The sequence below is a fragment of the Coenobita brevimanus genome, chromosome 86, assembly GCF_032717465.1.
Source record: "Coenobita brevimanus isolate Jiangsu-jjx chromosome 86, ASM3271746v2, whole genome shotgun sequence".
Classification (NCBI taxonomy): domain Eukaryota; kingdom Metazoa; phylum Arthropoda; class Malacostraca; order Decapoda; family Coenobitidae; genus Coenobita; species Coenobita brevimanus.
The window spans coordinates 1717925-1739785 of NC_137039.1; positions in this window are offsets into that span (position 1 = coordinate 1717925).

A 21861-nucleotide genomic window follows, 5' to 3' on the forward strand; every position below is an offset into this window, starting at 1 on the left:
GAACACACACACACACACACACACACACACACACACACACACACACACCCTCAAATGTGGATGGAATGGTATCTAAATTACTAGAGATGAATGATTATGTCAGAGAAAATGAACCACAAATAATATGCCTAACTGAAACAAAATTAACACGGAGGATATTCAATGACATACTAAACTTAGAGGAATACAATATATGGAGAAGAGACAGAAACTTTAAAAAAGGAGGAGGAATTATAATATTAACTAAGAAAAATCTAAAAGTCAATGAAATAAAACTAGATATACCATCACAAGTAGAACTGATTGCAGTAGAGATCAACACATCTGAAGGTAAAGTAATTGTAACCAATTTGTATATGCCACCCAGATCAAACACATGGGAAAGAGATGAATATGAGGACCTGGCAGAGAGTACAATTCAGAGTTTAAGATCACTACTACATAAAATGGAAGAGAAATCAGAAACAATTATATGAACTGGGGATTTCAATACAAATATAAATTGGAATACTCTAGCTATAATTAGCCAAGAAAGCTGTTGGGACCAAAAGCTCCTGGATCTCGTACAAGAGTTCTTCCTAACACAACATGTGAGGGAAACCACCAGAAAGAGGACTTGATGTACCTTCAGTGCTAGATCTAATATTTACTAGGCAAGAAAATGATATTGACAGTTTAATATATCACCCTCCACTCGGCAAAAGCGATCATGCAGTACTAAATTATAACTTCAGGATAGCTTATCACTTAGTAAACAGCAATGACAGTTACAAAAAGAGCCTAAACTATAAAAAGGGAAATTATCAAGACCTAAAGAATTATTTCTTAGAAGTTGATTGGGAAAATGAGCTTAGAGGACAAGATTTAACTGCTGTATATAAAAAATTCTGTGAATTTTGTGAAATAGGAGTCCAGAAGTACATCCCACAGCACAAAGAAGCAGATAAGAAAATACAGAAATGGTTCAATACAGAATGTAAAAAATCAAAAGAAAGAAGGGATTTGTTGTGGAATAGATACAGAAGACACAATAGTGAAAGGGCGTATAATAATTACAAACAGGCAAGAAACGATTATACAAGAATAAAGAGGGAAGCCCAAAAACAGTTTGAGGAGGATATAATAAAAGTAGTGATCAACCAAAGCTGTTTTACAGCTATATCAGAAGCAAAACCAAAGTAAAAGATATAATACAATCAATTACGGACGAGGGAATCACTTATACACAAGAGAAGGATATTTGTGAAGCACTAAATAAGAATTTCCAATTAGTTTTTACAGAAGAAAAAAATTTTGAGAGGGACTATGTGGAACATGCATGTCCACACATACTACCAGATATACAAATAGCAGAAAAAGTAATACAGGAGGAGTTAAGTAGATTAGACAGAGGAAAAGCAAGTGGTCCTGATGAAATTTCATGTTCGGTACTACGAGAATGTGCAAAGGAGTTAAGTAAACCATTATTTTTAATTTTCAAGAAATCCTTGAGTCAAGGTAAACTACCTGATATTTAGAAAAAAGCAAATATTGTCCCTTTATTCAAGAAAGGAAATAGACAAAATCCACTCAACTACCGACCAGTATCACTGACCAGTGTTGTAAGCAAGGTATTAGAAAAGCTTATAAGAAAAGCTTGGGTAAACCATCTAGAAGAACACACTATGATAACAGAAAGACAGTTTGGTTTCAGAAAAGAAAATCATGTGTTACTAATCTGTCGAGCTACTATGACAGAGTAACAAACACAATACAGGAAAGGGAAGGATGGGTGGACAGTATCTATTTAGATTTCAAGAAAGCTTTTGACACAGTACCACACCAAAGACTTTTATGGAAACTGTACCATCAAGGAGGAATTCGAGGCAAACTGTTTTGTTGGATGCAAGACTTTCTCAAAAAAGAGAAATGGGACCAGTATTAAGAGGAAACTACTCATCATGGAAAGAAGTGACTAGTGGAGTACCACAGGGTTCAGTGCTGGCACCAATCATATTTTTAGTGTATATGAATGATATAAACAGTAACACTGGAAATGAGAGCTATCTGAATATGTTTGCAGATGATGCAAAAATACAAAGGAGAATTACTAACACAGACTCTTGTAAAGAGCTACAAGAAGAATTAAATAAACTTCATGAATGGAGTAGTACATGGCAAATGGAATTCAATGTGGACAAGTGTCATGTAATCAAGTTTGGTAAAAGTGGAAAAAGACCTGACTGGGATTATAAGTTAGGAAATAAAACCCTATACACATCAGAAAGAGAGAAAGACCTAGGTGTGATCATCAATAACAGACTATCTCCGGCTGACCACATCAGCGAGAAGGTACGGAACATGTATACACTGCTTGCAAATATGAGAATAGCGTTCACATAGATAAATGAAGACATGCTAAGAAGGATAATAACATCATTCATTAGACCAACCCTGGAATATGCATCAGTAGTCTGGAGTCCTCATCTCAAAAAGCACATAGACAAGATTGAAAAAGTTCAAAGGGCCGCTACAAGATGGATACCAAGCTTAAGGGACCTAACCTACGAAGAAAGACTAAATAAACTGAATCTACCAACACTACAGGAGCGAAGGAAAAGAGGTGACATGATAATGCTATATAAATGCATGTCAGGGATGGAGAAAATAGACATAAATGATTACTTAACACATGGAGAAGCATCAGCAAGAGGACACTGCAAAAAACTGCATAAGAAGAGAGGTGATAAAGACGTAAGGAAATTCAGTTTCCCAAACAGAGCAATTGATCAGTGGAATGCACTACCGAATGAAATAGTGTGTGCCAAAACAATTAACAAATTTAAGGATATGTTCGATAAATATGGTTTAAGACACGGGACAGTACGAGCCTGACTCATTCCTGTAAAGATACAATTAGGTAAGAACAATTAGGTAAGGTAAGAACACACACACACACACACACACACACACACACACACACACACACACACTAGGCACCGAGGAGAACAGACTCACGTCGCCACCGCTCCATACCTGGCCAACTTGGCCAGTGGCATTACCTAAATTAGTATCTTCATATGAGTCAAGCTCTGTACCAGGTTAGACTAAATGGTGTTCTAATAAAAAAAAAAAAGAAGTTTTAAGTTGGACTTGTTCAAACAGAAAAGAAAACAAAGCAAAGCAAGAATGTGCACAATCAGCTGATCGTTTGTTTAGTCTACAATGCCCCAGGGAATGTAAGTACTGTATATGCTTGTAGTACTGCAAAATGACGACATACTTTAGTAAAGCATATTTGGAAAAGAAAAGGGATAAAGGTAGAAAGCAGGATGATGATTTCTACCAAGAATTGGTTGAAATGGAGACTCACAATAAACTGGTGGAACAAGTACACAGACTAGAGATGGCTTTTCAGAATGAGATTGATGAAATTAAGAAACAGATGCACTTGCAAAAGGAAGAAATAGAAAAATTAGGAAAGGAAGTCAACAAGAAAGACACAACCATAGATGAGCTCACAGTAGAAGTGGGTACACTTAGGAGGAAAATTAGTGAAATGGCAAGTACAGTAGTCAACCATGAGAGTATTATGGAAGAGTTCAAAAATGATACAGAGACAATTAGGCAAGTAAGCAGTCTGATAGACCAGAGCAGTGATATTGAGGAGAAGATAACACAGGTGAATGAAGCTGTGCAAAGCTACAAAAATGATGTGGAAACCAAGTATGCTGAAATGGTGAAAGTAAAGAAAGAGAAACAATGGTGGAAGAAAAAAGCATTAAAAAGGAAGTGAAAAGAATAATCCAAAACCATCCTAAGTTAGTCAGAGATTCAGTAGATATCAACAAATGTATAGTAATCACTGGTGTAGAAGAGGAAGAAGTAAAAAACAAGATCTCAAGAGACAAAAAGGAGATGGCAAATGTAATGGGCATATTGAAAGAATATCAGAGGAAATCTGTAGTAAAGACATAGAGGAACACAAAAGGTTAGGGAAATACGAGAGAAGCAAGTCAAGACCCCTAAAGGTAACCTTTCAGAGTGTAAACACCGTGGAGGAGATACTAAAAAATGCAAGGAATCTTATGGAAAAAGAGGAGTTCAAAAATGTATGGATAAAAAGATGCCTAACACAAGAGGAACTGGAATTACTGAAAGAGAAGAGGGAGGAAGCAAACACAAAAAATGAGGGAAGATCAGAGGAGGAGGAGAATACATTTTTTTACAAGTAATGGGGTGCTTTGGAGCCGCCATTGAAGTGGTCGAGCCTGCCACTGACAGTGAACTGTCGCATTCTCATGAATCATTAATAATATATCTTTGTGTGGACTTATGATTCAAATTAATGTTTGTAATGTGTAGAGGAATTATTTTTTTCTCAAATGATTGAGAAGAAATGAAGGCAAACTACTTATTATTTTCATAGTAATACGTAAAAAATATTTATCCAGCTAGACTAGCATCAAATGAACTCCAAGATCCTCATTTATTTTGCATTAGTAGTCTTTTATTGTACTGAAAGAGGTGGAGTTACATTACTCACTATTGGCTGGAATGAAATACTTTGTAATTGCCCTCTTCAAGTCGATTACTAGCCAATATAAGTAAAAAATCGGTACGACGCTCGTAACATCCCAAATATCCAAGTGGCGCATGCGCATTGAAGGTACAGTCCCAGGGACAAGATAGACTCTGCTTTTGTTTACTAATATTGCGGCACCCAAGATTTTGTAATATTCACATTTGAGGACATCAAGATAATTTCAGAAAGGCTGTCTTAGATAAATATTTTTACAGATCAGCTTCTACCTAACTGCTCTATGCTGCAAGATATTACCAAATTCTTCTGTTACTGTGCTTTCATTTCACCATAGATTTTGTGTGCCTGTGGGACAAGGGAGATGTTGTTGATAGTGAGGTGTGAGTTATGACTGTGTTCTACCATAAAAGAGGCCATTCTGAGTCTTTTTGTAGTACACCAGTCATGAAGTGTGTGTGGGAGTGTTAAGTCATCTGGGTAGGAAGCAGTGTGTACTTTGTGAGTGAAAGTGAAAAGCACATATTTTTATATATATACATATATTTTTCTATATATACTTATTATAGAGAATATATTCTATTCTGGATTGATTAGCCACTTTGAGAAATATATACATACTGTATATGACACTATATTATCCATATTGTTTATTTTGTAATTTCATCATTCATAATCTGAGGAAATTGATGGCCACCCCTATTAATGCACAGGGGAACACAACAGTACGATCCTGACATCTCAGATTCTCAGCGTGCGTCCTCTCGACTTCAGTCCAGCCTTCCGACCTCTCTCAGAGCAGGCAAAAAATGACTGTTGACCATTCCTGGATTTGGGACGGTTTGTCGAAATCGTTGACTGAAGGCGAATTTAGGCATTAATAAATTTAAGTTAGTAAATCGTCTCAGAGGAGGAAAATATGACTTTCCTCATTGAAACCATATATTAAGAGATACAAATCTACTCATTTCTAAAGAATTAACATAGAAAACATTAAATTATAAGGGATGAATGAGCTGACTAGTTGCTAGACTTGCCAGATTAGAATATTTTTACCTTTTTGTATGACTCATACAAATGAATAAACTCGTTGTGTGTATTCATTGGAGAGTGTAAGTGGTTTTGTAAGTAGGAATGACATTAATCCTATCACAAGTGCACACAAACAAATGCAGCATATGATTCATGAGCATGCGTGTCCTACGACGTCTGTGGCAGGCTCGACCATGACGATTGTCAATTGTCTTCCACCCCATAAAGCACCCCATTGGATTGCAGGTACGAAAGTGGTACATAAACAGGATGGAATAAAAAGGAGGAAGGTAGTAGAACCAAATTATGACAAGTATATAAACAAGATGATTAAGTTGATGTACTCAAATGTAGATGGAATGGTATCGAAATTATTAGAGATGAAGGATTATGTCAGAAAAAATGAACCACATACAATATGCCTAACTGAAACAAAATTAACACCAAGATTGTCAAATGACATCCCAAACTCAGAGGAATATAATATGTGGAGAAGAGATAGGAACTTAAAAAAAAGGAGGAGGAATTATAATATTAACTAAGAAAAATCTAAAAGTCAAAGAAATAGAACTAGATATACCGTCACAAGTAGAACTGATTGCAGTAGAGATCAATACATGTGAAGGGAAAGTAATTGTAGCCAATTTGTACATGCCACCCAGATCAAACACAGAGGAGTAGACTGTAGCACCAGTCGAACAGGGCAGTACTCCCGAGGTTGATGGCAAGCTGGTGATAGGGAGAGCTGGAGCTCCCGTTTCACCAGCCCTCAGGACTTGATCCTGACCATCTCCCTTTTCTGAACATTTTCAGTGCATTCATTTACACAGAGAGTAGGCAGCATGCTCTCATAATACCTCTACCTTCAACTGTCTACACCACACTACATGCTCATAACGTATCACACCTTCTATTCACATCTTTAGTAATGGCCGCTGCAATCTTACAATCAAATGAGGTGGTACCTCGGATTGCCACCACCGGCAGGGTAGGGCTGGAGGCACAGGGTTCTCCCGGTCGTCATCAAGCGACTGTGCCGGCAGCGACTGTTGCTATTTCCAGGAATGCTCGTCGGCGAAGAGGTGACGGTGCGGCCTTATTCTTTACCAACACCTGCGGCCTTACCACAAATTTAAACTCAGTTCATTTTTTCCTTCAGTCCATATCCCCTTTGGCCCTTTTCCTCATAGAACCACAAATCTCACCCTCTACCGCTATATCTCCATTTTGTTTTCCCGGTTACCATCTCCTTACAAACTTTCGAAACAAGGGCGGCACCTGTTGTTATATCAAATCCCAATATGCAGTTGATACTATTTTAAACTTCACTTCATCCAGTTTTGATTACTCATTATATAAATTAAATTGCCAAAACATTACCAAATATATCTTCTTCGGAACCCAGTGTATTTGATTCCATATCCACTCAGTTGAGTAACCTTGATCTTGTCCTTGGCAATGAAATTACCATTTTGGGTGATTTTAACATACACAATGTTGAATGGTTATTGCATTCTGCCTGGACTGACGATGCTGGTCTAGATTGCGAGCTGTTTGCGGAATCGTTTAATCTCACCCAGTTGGTAAAGCAACCAACCAGAATACCTGATAATCCTGACCATAATGCCCATCTCTTGGATTTATTCTTGACAAATAATCTAGATCAATACAGGATAGAGGTACTGTCACCACTTGGATCCTCTGACCACAATCTCATCAAAGCCTCATTAGTTAACCGTCCTACACCTCCCCATTCCGAACCTGTCAGGGTGACCCGATGGCACTTTGACAGGGCAGACTGGGATGGATTTAGAAATTATCTTGCTGATGTTCCATGGCAGTCTTTCTTCACTAGTGATCCCAATACTACCCAGTCCCGCATTTGCGACTTAATACTAGCTGGTATGGATTTATTCATACCAAGTCAACAGTTCACTAAAAGATCAAACTCTCCAAAATGGTTTGATGGCAATTGTGCCAGAGCAACAGCCCAAAAGTCATTAGCATATAACTCTTACTTAAAATAAAAAACATCTGAATCACTCTCCCAATTTAAAATTGCTAGAAATCATGCAAAAGCTGTATTAAATCTATCTAAATCAAACTTTCTTCAAAAGCAAGCATCAAAACTACTTAACAACCCTAATGACAATAGAATATTCTGGTCAACTCTTAATTCTTTCAATAATAACTTTAACAAGTCATCTTCCATTCCCCCACTAAAATCTTCAGATGGCATTATTACAAATGACCCACGTGGGAAAGCAGATATCTTTGCTAGTACCTTTGCAAGAAACTCTACCATAGATGATACCAGCCAGAATGTCTCAGTACTGGAACTTGATTCTCCCGAAATTGCCCCACTTAAAATACAGACAAGATTCGTAAAATCCATCCTAGACAATTTACCTACCAACAAAGCTCCAGGCCCAGATGGAATTCCTCCAGTTGTTTTGAAAAAGTGTTCCCCTGAACTTGCCTCTGTCCTAGCCAAATTATTCAGACTATGCATACGTACTTCTTTATTTCCAAATTCATGGAAAGAAGCCAATATCCACCCAGTTCCGAAGAAAGGAAGTTCGTCTGACCCCTCCAATTACAGACCAATAGCTGTCACATCTTCTCTTGGTAAGGTATTTGAAACTTTAATTAATAAGCATATTGTTAAACATCTTGAATCCAACAACTTAATTAGTGATAGACAATACGGTTTTCACCACGAAAGATCCACCATTGACATACTCAATCTCTTAACTCATACCATCCATCAATCAATTGATCTTTTTGGAGAAACTCATGCAGTAGCTCTTGATATCTCTAAAGCTTTCGACAGAGTATGGCACCGTTCCCTGCTGTCCAAACTCCCTTGCTATGGACTAACGTCTTTTGTTCCTTTGATTTCTTCTTATCTTAGTGACAGGAAAATAAGAGTAAAAGTAGATGATGTATATTCGAATTTCCACTCAATTAACGCCGGCATGCCGCAGGGATCAGTTCTGGCGCCAACCCTATTTCTGGTTCATATTAATGATCTCTTATCTGTCACTCACAACCCCGTTCACTCATATGCAGATGACTCAACACTACATAGTTCATTCACACTCAGATATCCATTTACAAAGTCTAATATCTCTACCTCTCAACTCGGTACAGCCATCTCCATAAATCAAGATCTAGCTACAATCAGTGAATGGGGACAAAACAACCTTGTCTCTTTTAATGCTAGTAAAACTAAATATATACAGTTTACTAATAGACAGATATTGCCAGATTCGTACATTACCTTCACTGCTACTAATATTCCCATCTCCAAAAGTATTGAAATTCTTGGTGTCTCACTTAACAGTGCCCACAGCTGGACCTCTCATGTCAGATCACTTGCTAAGGCCGCCTCAAAGAAACTTGGATTATTGTACAGAGTCCGTAACTTCTTCACCGATGAGCAGTTAGCTATAATTTATAAGAGTCATGTGCGCTCTCAGCTTGAATATTGCTCACCCTTGTGGAATGGTTGTGGAGAGGTTGCATTGAGACAACTGGACAAAATTCAGAATAAAGCTGTTAGAATCATTAACAACCCTGCCATTACATATAAACTACCTCCCCTGCAAGTAAGAAGGAATGTTGCCTCCCTTGCATTATTTTACAGATATTTTTTTGGCAAGTGCTCAGACGAGGTTGCGTCCATTATGCCGCCTCTCCATGCCTTCCCTCGTGCTACACGGGCATCTGGTAGCGCTCATGACTGGAATGTCACTCAACCATATTGCAGAACTTCTGCCTATCAGAATTCTTTCTTTCCCCGAACTGCATCTCTCTGGAACTCGCTTCCCCAGAGTTGTTTTCCTCCAAATTTCAACCCACAACTGTTCAAGTCTAACTGTTACAGATATTTTATGAATGGAGGACACCAGTAGTCTGTTGTATGGATTATTTTTTTTTTTCCCCATTTGTTTTTCCTTCCTCCGTTCTTTTAAAAAAAAAAAAAAAAAAAAAAAAAAAAAAACATGGGAAAGAGACGAATATGAGGACCTGGCAGAGAGTATAATTCAGAGTTTAAGAGCATTACTACGTAAAATGGAAGAGAAATTAGAAAGAATTATACTAACTGGAGATTTTAATACAAATATAAATTGGAATACTGTAGATATAATAAGCCAAGAAAGCTGTTAGGACCAAAAACTCCTGGATCTCGTGCAAGAGTTTTTTTCTTAATGCAACATGTAAGAGAAAGAACCAGAAAAAGAGAACTCGATGTACCCTCAATGCTAGATCTCATATTTACTAGGCAAGAAAACGATATTGACAATTTAATATATCACCCTCCGTTAGGCAAAAACGACCATGCAGTATTAAATTGCAGCTTCAGGATTGCATATGACATAGGTAACAGCAATGAAAATTACAAAAAGAGCCTAAACTATAAAAAGGGAAAGTATCATGACCTAAAGAAGTACTTCTTAGGAATTGCTTGGGAAAAGAAGCTTGGAGGACAAGATTTAAATGCTATACATGAAAAATTCTGTGAACTTTATGAAATAGGAGTCCAGAAATACATCCCACAGCACAAAGAAGAAGAAAATAAAATAAAGAAATGGTTCAATACAGAATGTAAAAAATCAAAAGAAAAAAGAGATTTGTTGTGGAATAGATACAGAAGACACAATAGTGAAAGGGCATATAATAATTACAAACAGGCAAGAAACGATTATACAAGAATAAGGAGGGAAGCCCAAAAACAGTTTGAGGAGGATATCATAAATAAAAGTAATGATCAACCAAAGCTGTTTTACAGCTACATCAGAAGCAAAACCAAAGTAAAAGATATAATACACTCCATTACAGACGATGGAATCACCTATACACAAGAGAAGGATATTTGTGAAGCACTAAACAAGAATTTCCAATCAGTTTTTACAGAGGAAAAAAATTTTGAGAGGGATGATGTGGAACATGCATGCCCACACATACTACCAGATATATCTATCTATCTATTGCCAGACGCCTCAATCCTGTTTGGGGTGGCCACAAACAAATCGCCTCCAAGTCGCCCTGTCCCCCGCCATTTCACTGCCCTGCTCCCAACTCACACCCCCCTCTCTCATATACCTCTCCACCCCATCCCTCCATCTCATCCTCGGTCTCCCCCTCCCTCTTCCCCCCTCCACCTCACTCACATACACTCTCTTCGTCAGTCTTTCAATCTCCATCCTCTCCACACGGCCAAACCACCTCAGTGTGTTGCTCATAACGCTTCCTATCACATCCACATCAGCACCACAACGCTCCTTCATATCCTCATTCGTCAGCCTGTCTCTCCATGTGACTCCACAGGCTCCTCTTAAATAACTCATTTCCACTGCTCTCACTCTTGACTTGTGTCCTTCCAACAATGTCCAAGCTTCACTTCCGTACGTTAAGAGTTGGTATCACAGTACTGTCATGTAGTAACTTTTTCATTTCCATGCTCACTTCCCTGTTTCTTATCACTACTTTCAAAGAACCAGCAACCTTTCTTCCCTGCTGTACCCTTTCAAGCACTTCACCCTCCAAACCTCCATCCTTACTCATCACACTACAAGAATAAGGATATACAAACATCAAAAAAAGAAATACAGGAGGAGCTAAGTAAATTAGACAAAGGAAAAGCAACTGGTCCTGATGAAATTTCATGTTAGGTGCTGCGTGAATGTGCAAAGGAGTTAAGTAAACCATTATTTTCAATTTTCAAGAAATCCTTGAGTCAAGGTAAACTATCTGATAGTTTGAAGAAAGCAAACATTGTTCCCTTATTCAAGAAAGGGAATAGACAAAATCCACTTAACTACTGACCAGTATCACTAACCAGTGTTGTAAGCAAGGTATTAGAAGAGCTTATGAGAAAAGCTTGGGTAAATCACCTAGAAGAACACAATATGATAACAGAAAGACAGTTTGGTTTCAGAAAAGGAAAATCATGTGTTACTAATCTGTTGAGCTACTATGACAGAGTAACAGACACATTACAGGAAACAGAAGGGTGGGTGGACAGTATTTATTTAGATTTCAAGAAAGCATTTGACACAGTACCACACCAAAGACTTTTATGGAAACTTTACCATCAAGTAGGAATTCGAGGCAAACTGTATTGTTGGATGCAAGAGTTTCTCATGAAAAGAGAAATAAGAACAGTACTAAGGGGAAATTACTCATCATTGAAAGAAGTGATTAGTGGAGTGCCACAGGGCTCAGTGCTGGCACCAATCATGTTTTTAGTGTATATAAATGATATAGACAGTAACACTGGAAATGAAAGCTATCTAAATATGTTTGCAGGTGATGCAAAAATACAAAGGAGAATTACTAACACAGACTCTTGTAAAGAGCTACAAGAAGAATTAAAGAAACTTAATGAATGGAGTAATATATGGCAAATGGAATTCATTGTGGACAAGTGTCATGTAATCAAGTTTGGTAAAAGTGGAAGACCTGATTAGGATTATACGTTAGGAAATAAAACCCTACACACATCAGAAAGAGAGAAGGACCTAGGTGTGATTATCAATAACAGACTATCTCCGGCTGACTACATCAGTGAGAAGGTACGGAACATGTATACAATGCTTGCAAATATGAGAATAGCGTTCACATACATAAATGAAGACATGCTAAGAAAGATAATAACATCATTCATCAGACTCACCCTGGAGTATGTATCAGTAGTCTGGAGTCCTCATCTCAAAAAAACACATAGACAAGATTGAAAAAGTTTAAAGGGCCGCTACAAGATGGGTACCAAGCTTAAGGGATCTAAGCCACGAAGAAAGACTAAATAAACTGAATCTACCAACACTACAGGAGAGAAGGAAAAGAGGTGACATGATTATGCTATATAAATGCATATTGGGGAGGGAGAAAATAGTCATAAATGATTACTTAACCTATGGGGAAGCATCAGCAAGAGGACACTGCAAAAAACTGCATAAGAAGAGAGGTGATAAAGACGTAAGGAAATTTTGTTTCCCAAATAGAGCAATTGATCAATGGAATGCACTACCGAATGAAATAGTGTGTGCCAAAACAATTCACAAATTTAAGGATATGTACGATAAATATGGTTTAAGACACGGGACAGTACAAGCTTGACTCATTCCTGTAAAGATACAATTAGGTAAGAACACACACACACACACACACACACACACACACACACAGTACAAAACTTCTCACCTCCAAACCCATCTGGTCCTGCAGGAAGAGCATCGCTACTGGAGAAGGAAGTGATTTTTTCTGTTTTGATTTATCTGTTTACCTGTCTTTATGTCAGTATATTTACACATTTATATATATTGTTCTTTACATCAACACAAATGACAGGGAAATAAGTACAGCTTCAGTTTCAGTTGCAAGCAACAGATGTAGTTTTCATGTGTGGTTTCTGAGAGGACTATAAAGAAAACCAGATGTTATTTTATAATAGTATTTAGAATAAAACTGAAAAAAAACATACCTAGCAAGCATAAACATGTTGTGCGCTATGGGAAAATAACGTAAGTGACCACAGCTGACGGCAGTTCAGCATCCGGGTGGATACACCGTAGTTTTTTTGTTTTTTTCTCGAAAACTATGAGGCTTAAAAGAACAGTTCTGGTCTTAAATGAAAGCCCATAATATTCTGCATATGATGATAAAAAAAAAAAAAAACTAACATTGCCAAGAAAAGTTTTTTGCTAAAGCTCCATGAATAAAAAATCTGGTGTCAGTCAGAAGGTTTCACTTTTTCGCTTATTACTCAAAAACCATACCTCGTATCAAAATGCCAACGATCCCATTCGAAAGCTAATAAAATTCTCTTTCTAATGATGGTATAACATGTAGAGATAGATTTGTGAACATTCGAGTTACGATGTTGGGAAGTGAGATGAATGTTCTTGAATGTTTATTCACACCGCTGTAACATTCGTATAGTGTTTGTGTGTGTTTTTTTTTTCCTTATCATGTAGAACAAACATTGACGAATAGCAATATGTGGGTTTTGTGGCAAAATAAATATGTTTGGGTGGTGAAAATAAGCCACGAATACACTTTTTTGGAGCACGTGGCAGGCGTCGGGGGGTGGGGAGAAAGGCGATGTGTTGTGGAATGTGAAACTTATTAAAACTTATCGTGAGCAAAAGCATTAATACTTTCCATAATCCTTTTTTATCCACCCTGTCATATGCTTTCTCCAAATGCATGAAGGTAGCATACAACTTCTTTCCCTTTTTGAGAAACTTTTCCACGAAAGATCTAAGAATGAATATCTGATCTACACATCCTCTTCCCTTCTTAAAACCTCCCTGTTCTTCTCCAACTGATTCCTCTGTTATTTCCCTAACTGTGTCAATAAGTATCCTACCATACACTTTTCCTATTACACCAAGAAGACAAATGCCCCTATGATTACCACATACTTCTTTTTCCCCTTTTCCTTTCTGCAGGGGAATAATTATACCTGACTTCCAATCTCTGGGACTCTACTTTCCTCCCAGGCCAATGTGCACATCTTCCACATTCTACTACTGTCTCTACCCTATGCTTCAGCAATGCACCACATACTCCATCAGTTCCTGGGGCTTTCCCCACTTTGCCTTTCTTCATTGGTTCCACAACTTCCATCCTACTGATTTTTTCCTCTCTTCTCACATCCTTCTATCTCCTAGCCATTCCCTAGCCACTTACACTTGCATTACTTTCATTCTCTATGTTCAACAGTTCTTTAAACTGTTCTCTCCATCTGCTCACTTTTTCTCCCTTCTCTACTACAGGAGTAGACTGTAGCACCAGTCGAGCAGGGCAGTATACCCAAGGTGGATGGAAAGCTGATGACAGGGATAGCTGGAGCTGCCATTTCATCAGCCCTCGGGACTAGGTCCCAACCATCCCCCTTTGCTGAACTTTTTCAGTGTCTCAGTAACACAGAGAGTAGGCCAGCATGCTCTCCAATACAAATTTAACTATCAACACCAAACTACATGCACAGTACACACCACACTTCCTTCTCCAAAATGTAAAAAAAAAATAAATAATCATGGCACCAAAACACGTGGCCCCGGAGTCCCCGGGGGGGGGGGACCCTTAATGCCCCCACCTTCCGCCCCTCTCCTGGTGATGACTCAAGATGCCTGGAACCACTGTCTGACTCTCTTCTTCATTTCTGCAACATTCTTGGCCTTTCCTCTAACTTTTGCTCTCTTGAACACCACATCTCCTCTAGACCTCACCTTCTTTTTCTAACTGAGACTCAGCTGTCTGAGGCAACTGACAGAAGACTTTTTTCTGTATCCTCCTGCTTTAAATATACTCATTTGAAAGCCAAAGGTATATATGCAACAACTTATCTTGCTCTTGTGTTCATGAACTCGATTCTTCTGCATTTTCTACACTCTGGTTTTGGTTTTCCTGTCATTCTCTGACTAAATATATCTACGCTGTTTACTTATCTCCTAATTCTACTGACTATCACAAATTCTTTGACTATCTTACTTCTACGATGGAACGCATTCTATCCATTTCTCCTTTCTCTGAAATCTCCATTCTAGGAGATTTCAATGTTCACCACCACCTTTGGCTCTCCTCTGCTTTCACTGATCCACCTGGTGAACAAGCCTACACCTTTTCTATCCTTAATGACCTAGAGCTGCTTGTACAGCATCCGACGCGTATCCCTGACTGCCTTGGAGAGAGCTCCAACATACTTGACCTCTTCATTACAACTAATCCTTCTGCTTACACTGTTAATTTTTTCTCTCCTTTGGGCTCCTCCGATCACAACCTTATCACCTTAACCTGTCCTATCGCTCCGGTACAGCCTGCGGACCCTCCAATGAAACGTCGTCTGTGGCACTTTGGAGCTGCGGATTGGGAGGCCCTCAGGCAGTATTTCTTTAATTTTCTCTGGAATGATTATTGCTTCCAGGGCCGGGAGACATCTGGGTGTGCCTTGCGCACTATGGAGGTTATTCTCTCAGGCATGGAAGCATACATTCCTTTCTCTCCTTTGACTAATGCAAGAAAGCCTTGGTTTAATCATGCTTGTTCTAATGCTGTCCGCAAGAAGGAGAGGGCCTATAAAAGCTACCAGAGCCAAACCACCCCTGAATCACATCTTCTATATGTTTCTGCCCGGATTCTTGCTAAGTCTGTTCTTCATCCGTACTAAATGCTCTCCACTCTCTAACTCGAATTCTTCCTGCTCCTACTGACACCTTGCCAAAAACCTTTCTAACAACTTTACCTCATCATCCTTCCCTCCTCATTTCTACTCTGATGGCTCTGTAGCTGTTTCTTCTACTGATAAAGCAGATCTCTTCGCTCAGACTTTCTCCTCCAATTCCACCTTAGACAATTCCGGTACTGTTCCTCCATCACATCCTCTTTTTGACTTCCTCATGGCTGACATTAAAATTTCTTCAGCTGATGTATTTTCTGCCATCACAGGCCTCAATACTAATAAGGCATATGGGCCTGAAGGAGTCCCTCCAGTTGTTCTCAAGAACTGTGCTTCTGTGCTTACACTCTGCATAGGCAAACTTTTTTGCCTTTGTCTACCAACTTGTACCTTTCCTTCTTGCTGGAAGTTTGCTGTCATCAACCAGTCCCAAAGAAGGGTGACCATTCCCAGCCCTCTAACTGTCGTCCAATTGCTTTAACATCCTGTATCTCAAAAGTTATTGAGTCGGTTCTTAACAGAAAAATTTTAAAGCATCTTTCCTATCACAACCTTCTTTCTGATCGTCAGTATGGGTGGGACTTTGGCAAAAGCTTTGCCATTGCAGTTGACATCTCAAAGGCTTTCGATTGAGTCTGGCATAAATCTTTAATTTCCAAACTGCCCTCGTACGGTTTCTATCCTTCTGTCTGTGCCTTCATCTCTAGCTTTCTTTCTGGTCGTTCTATAGCCGCTGTTGTAGACGGCTATCGTTCTCCAAGATCTATTAACAGTGGTGTTCCTCAGGGCTCTGTCCTATCACCAACTCTCTTCCATTTATTCATCAATGACCTTCTAAGCTGTACATCTAACCCTATCCACTCATACGTTGATGACTTCACCCTTCACCTTTCCATTCGGTTCCCGCAACGTCCATCTCAGCAGTTACTTCAACAAACAAGGGATGAGGCAATGGCACACGCAGTGTCTGACTTGGCTCGTATCTCTGACTGGGGTAAAAATAATCTGGTTGTTTTTAATGCATCAAAGACTCAGTTCTTACACCTATCAACTCGACAGAATCTTCCACAGGTATACCCACTAATGTTTAATAATATTCAACTTAATCCTGCATCATCCTCGAACGTGCTCTGGGTTTCATTTACTCGGGACGTATCTTGGAAAGATCATATTACATCTCTTGTAAAATCTGCTTCCAAGAGATTAGGTGTGCTAACCCGACTCCTTTCCTTCTTTACCCCTTCACAATTGTTGACTCTATACACGGATTTTATCCGCCCGTGTGTGGAGTACAACTCTCGTGTGGGGAGTCTCCCCACATACAGCTTTTCTCAATAGGGTGGAGTCAAAGGCTTTTCATCTCATTAACTCTCCTCCTCTTACTGACTCCCTTCAACCTCTGTCTCTTCGCGGCAGTGTTGCATCTTTATCTCTTTTCTGTCACTACTTCAATGGTCACTACTCCTCTGAACCGTCTGCATGCATTCCTCCACCTCTATGACAGGCGCGTAGCACCCGTCTAGCAGCAAACTCTCATCCCTTTTCTGTCCAGCTCCCTAAACCAAGAGTTAACCGTTACTCCCAGTCCATCATTTATGCAACAGGTCAACTCTGGAACTGTCTCCCTCTGTTTGTATTTCCTGCTTCCTATGATCAGTCTTTCAAATGCAGTGTGTCACTCCAGACATCTCGAAATGAAATGACCGGATCTTGAATTTGGCTCTCTCTTGTATTTTGTTTTTCTCTTGGAAGGAACAATTTTGCGGGCTTGCGGTCTTTCATTCCTTCTTCCTCACATTAAAAAAAAAAAAAAATCTACTATTTATATCTTTCACTCCCCAGCTAACTTCATTGGCACACTGTCTAACTCTCTTTACCTCATTCGAGAACATTTTCATACATTCCCTCCAATTTACACTCAAATTCCTCCCAAATTCCTCATCCACTCTCTTCTTACCCTCTCTTACTAATCTTTTCACCTCTCTTGTCCTCTCTGCATGTAACTTTTTCTTGCGTCTCTCAGCTTCTTCCACGCCAGTGTTTCTCATTCACTCACTCTATGCTTTCTTCTTTTGTGCCACAGCCTCCCTCACCTCTTCATTCCACCATGCTGTTCCCTGCACCCCCTTTTGTCTTCTCTTCAACCCTCACACCACCTCCCATGCAGCACAGATTTCTTCTGTGACTATCTTGCACACACCTTCCACATCCCCCATCTGCTCGAATCCATATTTATGCAATGGCATCTCCACTTCCCTCTTAAATCCTGCTTTTTTTCCCTCCTCTTGTAATTTTTCCACTCTCCTTGTATGCACTACTTCCACCTATCCTTCCCTTCTTGTATTTCTCCATTTCCTTTGGACCTTGATTCTGTGGTCAGAAAGTCCACTTCCCCAGCTTCTGTATACTCTTGCATCCATTACACACCTCATCCTTTCATCCAAACACACGTAACCAGTCATCGCCTTCCGTTCTTTCAGTTCACCACCCACCCTTCTTATCACTTGCCACATGTACCTATGGATCATTTTGTGCCTGAAGAGGGTATTGACTCTAACCAACCCCCTCGCAGCACAAATGTCCACTAAAGCACTGCCATTCTCATCCATCTCTGCAGGCACACCCCACTCACCAACCACTCCATCCACCTTAACATTCCCTACTTTTCCATTCATATCTCCAATCAAAAACACTTTCTCATTCCTTTCAAACTTTTCCAAGTATGCATCCATGTTTGTCCAGAACTCCTCTCTCTCTCTCTCCTTGCACGATCTTGCGTTGGCGCATATATGCACACAATCATCCACATTGTTAGTCCAACTCTCAATCTTACCCACACAACCCTAAAGCCAACTGATCCATACTTTCTTATATTCTCCTTCCATCTGTTACTTACACCAATACACACTCCTTCTTTTGCTTTCTCATTCTCACTCCTGCACATATTCCCCAACCATACTCCCATTCTTTCACACTCTTACCTCACCATTTAGTTTCAGTTACTCCACATACATCCACTTTTGCTCCCACAAGCACCTAGACAATCTCTCTTTCACCTCATCATTTACACCCCTTACATTCCAAGTAGCTATCTGTACCATGTCCTTTGTTCGGTCCTTAGTCATCACCTTTTGGTCAGTCCTGGTCTGAGGCTTCTTGTTCGTATTTTTAGCTGATTGTTTTCCGGGGAGGGGCACTAACCCTCCACCAACCCACTTATTGTCATGTAGGGAACACGTGTTGATTGGTTATAAGGTTACCACCCAGCGTTGTAAATGCTTTCCTGGTTTACAGGAAATCATTTAGCATGCCACTCAGTGTAGAGCTACCCTAAAGACAAAACCACTACATTAAGTGGGTGGACTTATGAAATACGTCACATGTTTATTGGAAAATATATGTTATTCATATTTTTCCCGTGTCCTAATTCTTCCATATCACTTTCGAGAACATGGGCAGACGTGGTCGTAGAAGCTACCACATCAGCTTCCCTGTGCTTTTTAGCCTGTCTCTTGAGTCTTTCAACATCAGCTGCCATTTTTTGGCATCTCCTTGAGTCGGCTCTATCAACAGGGCCCAACTGGAAAGAGCCTTTGGTCCCCACTTTAGCTCTCTGATCATCTAGGTATTGCCTGTCCTGTATAGGAACCAGAAATAAGAAATATGTGCATTATATTGCATGCCCAATGGGATTCAGCTGAATAATGCACACATAGAACCAAATATAAATCAGAGAAATATTCACCTTCTTTCTAGGAGGACATGTGCAGACAATATGCTGGACTTGACAGTTTTCTTTGCTGCACTTCACAGATTTGTCATCACAGTTACGGACAGGCAATTCACATATACAGGCGGAAATATCAAAAAGCTTATCTAACTTTGCTTTCAGTTTCTGTTCCTGAACTGTAGGAAGAGATTTCCTGTTGACGGCCTTTGCTTTCTTGAAGCACGCTCTATTGACCATTTTCACCACGTAATACTCTCCATGCAGGGTAAGCCATGGGTTGACTGCCCCCCAGATGTCGATGACATCCTTTGCTATCATCTTAGCAGTAGCGTAATCTTTTACATGGGGATGACTGTTCTGCAGATAATAGCAATACTGTATTACTTGGCAGAGTGTAGGCGATTCGGTTTTATCCAGTGGCGAAAGGTGACTGCAGAACTTTTTGGCTGTTCCAGTCCAAGTTGACACTGCAGAATTGCGAGTTCTTCCCATTTTCAAGAAGTGTATCACAATGTAACATACCTGCAACATGACAAAATCAGGCTCAGTGAATGCACATATACTATGCTTTCATACAAACGAAAGTCAGAGTAAAATTGTGAAAAAATTCAATGGGTCACTGATATTTGTATTTGTCTTTAGATCGATTTCCTCAAAAAACTATACAAGTGATGGATCTAAAACTTCTCGTCAGACATCATAATACTGAGTCCTAACTATCTCTACTTGTCCAAGATAGTAGTTTTATAATGAACCTACCCTACTGAGCATAGAGCCACCTGATATGGAAAGAAGAGTCATAAAAAGTAACAGAAAGGGAAGGGAGAGGTAAGATGAGAGGAAGGCAGACGGAAATAAAGTGAGAAAGGGGAAGGGAGAAGTTCAGTACTACCATACATCAAGTGAGTGGATGATTGTTGCCACCACCTCATAATTTCAGTCATTGTTTAAATTATGTAATTACAATTGCTGTATATATCTTTGTTTTAGAAATGCTTTACATTTAAGCTTTACTGGTTTCTGTATTTCCTCAGGATGTACACATTAATCTGTTGATTCCAGATCAATGACTTATAAAAGTATTACATAGTTGCATTGATGTACCATGAAGTACTTGCCCACTAGATAGTCTACCGTTGTGTATGTAATGAAGTGATCTGTGATTCAGGTGTGTGGTGAGAGGGCAACTGGACATGCACAAGGCAGCTTGCAGTCAGTTCATCTGAGGAGCTGATGTTGACCCCTGCTAAAAGGTAATGACTGTGCCAAGACTCAAATCTTCATGTTTATGTTTCTGCCTCTGCCTTTATAAAGTGTTGTACTGTAAACCATTGTTTTGCATGGCTATAATGTATTCCTAGGTTGTACCATGCATTGTGTAAGTGAAATCTGCACAGAAAAAAAAAAGGTTAAGAATCCCCTTGTTTTGGTATTGGGGAAAATTGAATTATAAATATTCCCAAAGATTCCTCTTTTGGCTCTTTAAAGTTTTTGTTATCTTCAGTACAGGAGTGATTCCAGTATAGTGTGGCTTACTGTCAAACTGTGCCACAGTTGATGCTATCCATGTCTCTGATGCACAATAATGAGGTGGTAGGATGTTCAGAATACATTCCAAAAGTAATGTAGCAGTTACTTGATGATTACACATTTTAAGGGTTAAAGATGTATTGGTCATGAATGAAACAGTAAAGTGATATTAAATGTTAAATTATATTTTTTGTTTATAAAAGTTCATGTTGTACACAGATTTGCAGACAAGCCTCTAGTAAGACAAAGACACAGTATTTTTTCTTTAGCTGTTTTAATATACATTTCTATATGTCTTTTATTGCTTTGCAAATTGAATAACCATTAAAATGAACCTGAACATTTTTTTTCTTTTTTGTCAGTATAAATGAGCTCCATGCAAAATTAGGGTTCACTGGACCATGTAATTAACTTCATGGAAATGCTGGTCTAATGGCGGCTGTTGTTCCAGGTTCACAGCTGGAGTCAGAGCAGTAAAACAGTCATAAACACTGTCGTCACTGCCTGAGTAATGGATGATAAGTACAAAACAGGACTGAGGGCACATCTTATGTTGTGTTAGCACATCCAACAAGAGGTACCTCAGCCAACAGATTATGGGTTATTATCCATGTAGTGTCCTGTGGAAGATTTTTTTTTTTTTTTTTTTTTTTTTTCACAAAGCTGATTTGGATTATATACCTGGTGTGGTATCCTTTGCAGTATCTTTTACGGCAGAGACAATGGGTAACAGCATTTGAAGTAAGGAAGATGGTGGTAATATGCCTGAATTGACAGCTTGACTCAGCAGTGATGGCCTGTATGTTTAAAGTTACGGTTCAGAAGCATTCACGTGTTAGCAATATTTAATCCTTTGGCCGT